The sequence below is a fragment of the Amphiprion ocellaris genome, chromosome 4, assembly GCF_022539595.1.
Source record: "Amphiprion ocellaris isolate individual 3 ecotype Okinawa chromosome 4, ASM2253959v1, whole genome shotgun sequence".
Lineage (NCBI taxonomy): Eukaryota > Metazoa > Chordata > Actinopteri > Pomacentridae > Amphiprion > Amphiprion ocellaris.
Genome location: NC_072769.1, coordinates 19,823,780 through 19,831,114, shown reverse-complemented (window position 1 = coordinate 19,831,114; position 7,335 = coordinate 19,823,780).

Here is a 7,335-nt window from a genome sequence, read left to right as displayed (position 1 = left end):
CATTCCTGAAGCGATGGCTGCCCCCGACGACCTCCAGCTTCCTCTGTGTACCATATAATATTGCTGAGCACCGTCTGGAGACTTGTGGTGTTTTAGGCACCCTGTGTGGTGGTACAAACACAACTACAGTGCTACTTTTGACCTCATATTTTGCTTCTTCTTCTGCAAGTGTAGATGGGATTTTTAACTAAAACAGAAGCTTTTAGAACCGCAGTTCTAGTTGGAGAGATGTAGCTTGGAAGAGTGAGAGAAAATGAGATGAGCAAAAAACATAATAATGAAGAAAATAACCTCTGCTCTGCAGAAGACAAGACTGTTTGGAGAGTCTCTAAGTGGAAAAAGGGAAAATGATAAGCAATACAATAAACACGGTTCCTTTATAAAATTGAAATCACTCAAAGCGACTACAAAAGTGGTGGTTTATTCATAAATAAGCATAATATTACTTTACCTCCAGCAGCACCCAGGAGCATGTGAGGGTCTGTGTTGGGGTTGTTTGGGGGGATTGTTTACAAGGCTTCCTGCATGTTGCTCCTCATGTTTCTGTGTATTTTATGCTGTACTTTTACAGCAGGGAGCGTCTCCAAGAGGAGGAAGCCAAGTCAAACTGTATCGTCATTTTTATTTGCTGTGAGACATGACTGCTCCTGAAGGATGTCAGAATAATAATACAACAATGGAGAAAGAGCCAAACAACACATCTGATGCCCCTGAACAGGCTGCAGTGTGCTGCTCTCAAACATGGTTAGAATTTAAAAAGAACCATGGCTTTAAATCTCTAATTTAAGTGGACGTCCGCTTCTCTTAATGGTTTTTACAATGGCAAGGGTTGTACTGCAGAAGAGGATGAGTAAATAACTATTCTAGCTGGACATTTTTAATGGAATATCTCCATAGGGGTACAGAGGAACATTTCCAGTAACCATCATTCCTGTGTTCTAATGCTACATTGTGTTAGGTAATGGTGTTGAAAGGCTAATTGATGATTAGAAAACCCTTGTGCAGTTATGTTAGAACATGAAGAAAAGTGTGAGTTTTCATGGAAAACATGAAATTGTTTGGGTGACCCCAAACCTTTGAACAGGAGTGTATACACTATATATAAATAAGAAAAACAGAAGTACACAAGGATACTAACAACACAAATTTTAGAATATATACAGAGATGAATTGCACTTAGGTGTATTTGCACATGACAGTTGGCTAACTGTCATTAAGAGAGTGTGTGTGGTCTGTTGGGAGCATTGCTGATTATAGAGTCTGATACCAGCAGGAAGGAAGGACCTGCGGTAAGGTAACGCTCCTTCACACACCTGGGTTGACGCAGTCTGTTACTAAAGGAGCTGTCCAGAGCCCTCAGAGTGTCGTAAATGGGGTGGGAGTCCCTGTCCAGCAGGGGTGTTAGCTTGGCTAACATCCTCCTCTCTCCCACCACCTGTACTGGATCCAGGGGGCTCCCCAAGACAGAGCTGGCCTTCTTCATCAAGTTTCCTTTTGTCAGCAGCTGAGATGCTGCAGGGATGTCTTGAGGACACTCCTAAAGACACAAAAAGTCTTCAGGAGTGCTCCCTGCACCCCAAAAGACCTCAGTCTCCTTAAAAGATAGAGTCTGCTTTGACCCTTGCTGTAAAGTGCTGGAGTGTGGTCTGACCAGTCCAGTTTATTGTACAGGTGTTCAGGAGTCTGTCCCAGGTGACTTGGGGTGAAGGCAGGGGACACCCTGGACAGGTCACCAGTCTATCACAGGGCTACATATACAGACAATCACACTCACATTCACACCTACAGACAATTTAGAGTCACCAATTAACCTCAGCATGTTTCTGGACTGTGAGAGGAAGCTGGAGAACCTGGAGAAAACCCACATAGGGAGAACATGCAAACTCCATGCAGAAAGATCCCAGGAAGGCCGGGACACGAACCGGGGATCTTCTAGGTGTGAGGCAAAAGTGCTAACCACAAAGCCCTAATTTAGACATGATGGTTTTAAATATTTTCAACCTTGTCAATGACTTCTTCATCAATTGCAGTGGAACTATGGTGGCAGGATTCCACCAATCATGAGCAAGCAAGGCAGAAGATGTCCTCTAGTGTCAACACCTCATGTTCACAATGTGGCAGTACAGCAAGCAGATCTCTGACTTTGTAATTAAGCACTTGAAGACTATCATATTGTATCTATAAAAGTAATGTTTGTAATATTTCAACTCACCAGCAGCCAAAACGCCTTCTTCTTGGAACCTTATGGCTGCATATTTTTGATTGGAGGTTGAGTTAAACTGACACCATGCGGAGGATAAAAAAAATTTAACAGAATGATTTTGGTCATGTGTTCCTCTGTCACATTGTGATTTCTCTTAGTCAGAACCCAGAGGAGCATTTCTGAGAAACGCTGATGAAGGACTTTCAAGGAGAACATTAAAAACCAAAGATTAGAAGTGCACATCCATGAATACTCTGACTCTTTGAATACCACACTGAACAAAGGTTTGACCTCCTTCCTGATTCAGACTATACAGACAGATTGCTGTTTAAGCATTTCTCTCCACCCGTCCGATTAACGTTCTCAAGTGGGAATCCTTATCAGTCTTTCAACTTTATGGTGATGACTTTCCCTTTGTGTCCTTACATTGTGGTTGTTGAAAGCTCATTTTACACAGCCACCAAAGATACAAATCCTAAAGTGTGCCACGCTGGCTGACTTACGCCTGTAATTCTGGTTGAGATTTACACAGATTGACTTTTGTATTGTAGTGAAAAGAGTATAACAAAAAGGCTCCATGGAAGGTAGAATTTTTAAAATTTGGCAGCAGCACGCTGGTATGTCCTGCTACGTGGGTTATTTGTATCCAGGTGTTTAATATCAGATTGGGTAAATTATACAAAACACCTGTTATCCTCATGGTACACTAAGTTTACCACTGACAGATAGCATTTGTGGAGCTGCGTAGATGCTTTTTACTTTTTATGTACTTATCTGAAGCAAAAGTCCAGTTGTACTCTTTCAGCTGTGTGCTTTCCTGTAATTTTTCACTGTGAAAGAGCAACATTAGTGGTATTTTTATCATTGTATAAAGGTTGTGATGAAAACAGAGCGAGCAGAACAGCCATTATGATCATTCTTCCACAGAATCCTCCTGCTTGTCTCCATTTGGTTATTAGCTCCTGGAGGTCTTAGAAAACATTCAAATGGAAGCGACTGGAGGGAGTCTTTACCTGCTGATCGATATCACAAAGGACCTGCTGGATTTGTATGCATCCTGTTGGGAGCTGAAGTTCCACACATTCAGCTGCTGTAATCAAGTCCAGCAATTTAGCACAGATGCAGTGGAGCCGTGGTACTTCACTGACATCCTAAGTCTTCATGCAGCAGTCTCCTTCACCCCCAGAACATTGCCACTTAGGAGCTTTCAGGCTTCTCTGCTCACAAGAACCCTGAATCCTCCAGCGCCGACTATCCAGAGGAAATGACTAACAAGTTCTTCAGTGTGATCTCTGACACTTTCCAACTTTATCCCCAAATCATTTCTGCATTCCTTCTCCTTGAGAACATCTAGTAGTCATGTGCTTCGCCGTTGAGTCGGTATTTTCATCCTTATCCTGGAAGACTTCTTCTTCTTCTTCTTCAACGTGACATTTTACTTCACTGCTAGTGAGTGAAGCTGTGGAGGCACTGTACATCAAATTGGTAGGTTATACTTGTAGCAGGTTGTTTGGGGGCAAACTGAGTGCAGAATGCACACATCCAAAAAATCATTACAAGCCTGGATCAAAACACAAACCAAAAGCAGAAATCAGTCAGAAAATCTGCACTCTGCACTGACAGCTCCTGGTCCTGTTCTGTTAGAATGAAGTTTCTTATCATTACTCTGCTAGATAACGGGATCAGACTGTCTGACAAGACATCGGCATCAATGTAGTTGTGAAAAGCACTTTCTAAGACTGTAGTGGTAAATTAGTCGAGGCACAGTGATGTGTTATACTCAAGCAAAGAAAAAAAGATGAATGCATTATGGTGACTTCTAATAAAATTATGCTCAACCAAATAACTACACTGATTTATGGGACCTAACTTTTTCTCTGTAATGTTAGATATATTTAATTACCATTTACTTAATGACTGGTAGCATAAACACAACAGTATTTAAGTTGATTAGTCATGAAAATCAAATTGTTCCAAGTAGTATTTCATTTTATCATGAAATAAAATGATTTTTTGAATGTAATGTACTCAATTGCTATAATCATGAACGCAAGTTTTTAAGTTGCCAAACTTTTAAAAATTAAACTGCTTGGGTGGAATGTAAAGTATTTAGGAGAGGAGACTTAAAATCCAGTGGCTTGGTGGTTAGCACTTTTGCCTTGAGCATTAATTTCTGTTGTTGATTGGTTTTTAATTTGTTTACTTAACATTTTGACAGAACATAGCAGCAGATTATATTGACTTCCCAAATATTTGGATGGAATAAGGTCAAGAGGCGCAATGTTGGAATCCTACTTCTCATCATATCTAGACACGGTTAGCACGGTGGTTAGCACCTTTGCAGCTAGAAGATCCCCAGTCTGCATCCCGGCCTTCCTGGGATCTTTCTGCATGGAGTTTGCATGTTCTCCCTGTGCATGAGTGAATTATCTCCTCCCACAGTCCAAAAACATGCTGAGGTTAATTGTTAATTTAATTTGACCATAGGTGTGCATGTGAGTGTGATTGTTTGTTTATGTAGCCCTGTGATAGACTGGTGACCTGTCCAGGGTGTCCCCTTCCTTCACGATAAGTCAGTTGGGATAGACTCCAGCCCCCCCGAGTGAGGATTTAGCAGTGTATAGATAATGGATGGATGGACCTAAAATCCAGACCTCAAGGTGAAGAAAATGTAGTTATCAAGTCAGTTTCATGACATTACCTCAAGTTAAATTTGGTTTTAAATGAACTAATGTAGAAATGTGAGTTTGCACCACCAACAATGTTAAGTTGATGTAAATACCAACATCATTTTGTAAATGGAACCCATAAAATAATAGACTTAAACTGCAACGAAATCTAAATCATTTAATTAGATATTTAAAAATAATAATAATACATTTTACAGCCATGCGTTTAACCAAGTGGTGGGATGAGGTACTTTGAAATGCCCTTATAGTGTGTGATCGTTAACTTGATCAGTTACTACCATAACAGGGAGTTTTATGTTGCAAAAACTGATCAGACTGATCTTAAATAACTGCAGTTAAAGTCAGACAGAAAATTGATGCTAAAGCAGGGAGAAAAAAAAATCATTTTTAGCTTGATGTCTTTCACGTACACACAGTATGAAGCAGTAAGATGATGTTCAAATGATAACACAATAGGTCCAGTTGCAATCTAACTCTGACTATCCAACAAACTGAGATTTAATAGTGACTCCCACCAGACCTCGCCTGCCTCGTCTTTTTGTATGATGAAGAATGTCACTACTGTTAAACTCTGCGAACATTCGCTCATATTTAATTGCATCATTTATCTCCTTGTATGACATCCATTAATGCGCCATTCACACCGATAGATTTCTTATTTCCACGGAACAAGCATAACGGAGTAGAGGAAGGTCCTTCATTAAGCCAGAAGCTTTGGGCTTTATTCTATATTAGGTGAAAAGGTGTTTGATGTTTTCTTCTCGCTATTACGATGTGCTCTATTACTTTATGTGTGTGAGAAAATACAGAAGAAATGACTTTGCAACCCTCACACACACACACATGCACGCAGGCACGCACACACACACACACACACACACACACACACACACACACACACACACACAAACTGGCTATTGCCTCTAACCTCTAGATTTCCTCCTTCTGTTGTGCTTTATCTTGATAAAAGCTCTGTTTGCTCGCCCTTTTGATCCTAAAAATGAAGCCGCAAAGCAAAATGAAGATTTTTAGGTATTTTTTCCCAGGTCAGTGACAGGACTGTGGAAAATTGTCTGTTCTGAGACTGATGTAATATCAAAATTGCAGACCTTTTTCTAGCAAAACAAAAATTTGATTCATTTGCTGTTTGTTTTTGTGTGGGAGTCTATGTGAGTTCTATAGAGAAAGGTGGATTATCCACAGTAGACGTTTCTTTAGAGGTCAACAGGCTTTGTTGTGTGAATGAACTCTCAAAAACTAAACTAAAGCTGAACTTGTGAACTTGTCCCGATGGTTTCATTTACTGCTGCAAGCACCTTCAGCAATATAAAGGTTTATGTGATAGAACACAATGAGATTCCCTGAAATACGAACACAGACAAGGTGAACAGAATCCTCCTTCTCATGCTTTATTGTGCTTGTACTGTTTCATGGCCACCTATTACTCCGCCAAGGAAAGCGGCGGAGTTATGTGGCGATCAGCGTTGCTTTATCTGCCTGTCTGTCTGTTGGCAACTTTACTGAAAAACAAACTAATGTATTTAGATGAAATCTTCAGGGAAGGTCAGAAATGACACAAGGACCAAATGATTATATTTTGGCAGTGATGCGGCTCATAGTCTCGATCCATGGGTCTGTTAAAGATTTCTGTATCATTGTGAGATAGCAACAATGCCATATGAGGGAATGAACAGCTGTGGCGGAGTACTGCGCTTTCTGAGTTCTTTTCTTGTTGTACTGTTCCATGGCTACTTACCATAGAAAACACAGTGGGACTAAATCAGGGAGACTTACATCAAAGTAGTCACTTTGGCCCAGTTTGCTTCACGGCAGCAATTAACTAGTAATGTAGTGTGAGGGAGAAGTATTGCGGGTGCTTGCGGTTCGATATAGCTTACACACTCATTTACAATGGCAGCTTGGCTAATATTTGGAGCTACATTTGAAGCCCTTCGCTTCGTTTTATCTGATACCTGCCAGCCGGCATACACAATCAATGCTTTGGGCTGTTGTTAAAACAAAGAGAACATGGCTTTGAATGTGAGGGATTTAAAATATTAAATCAAAGCATGTGTCCTTCAGTGGTCTAGCCTTTGGTACAGAAGGAGTGATTATTCCATTATCAGTGGAGTTTGTACTTGTAAAGAGCATTTTCCTTATTTTTTATCTAAAAACATTTGTGTTATGTGCTGTGTAAATTCCCATGCATTTATTTTTTTTAAACATCTTATGCATTATCAACTCATGTAGTGAAAGAGGACATGAAGTTATTTGGTGTGAGAGGAGAGGATGCAGAGGATAGGGTTAGATGGAAGCGGATGATTCGCTGTGGCAACTCCTGAAGGGAGAAGCCGAAACGATAGAGTTCATTGGCATTTTGTTGCACATGTTCATGATATTTTGAGGACTGCCGGTTCCTGTGGGGATAGATATGATCCATCC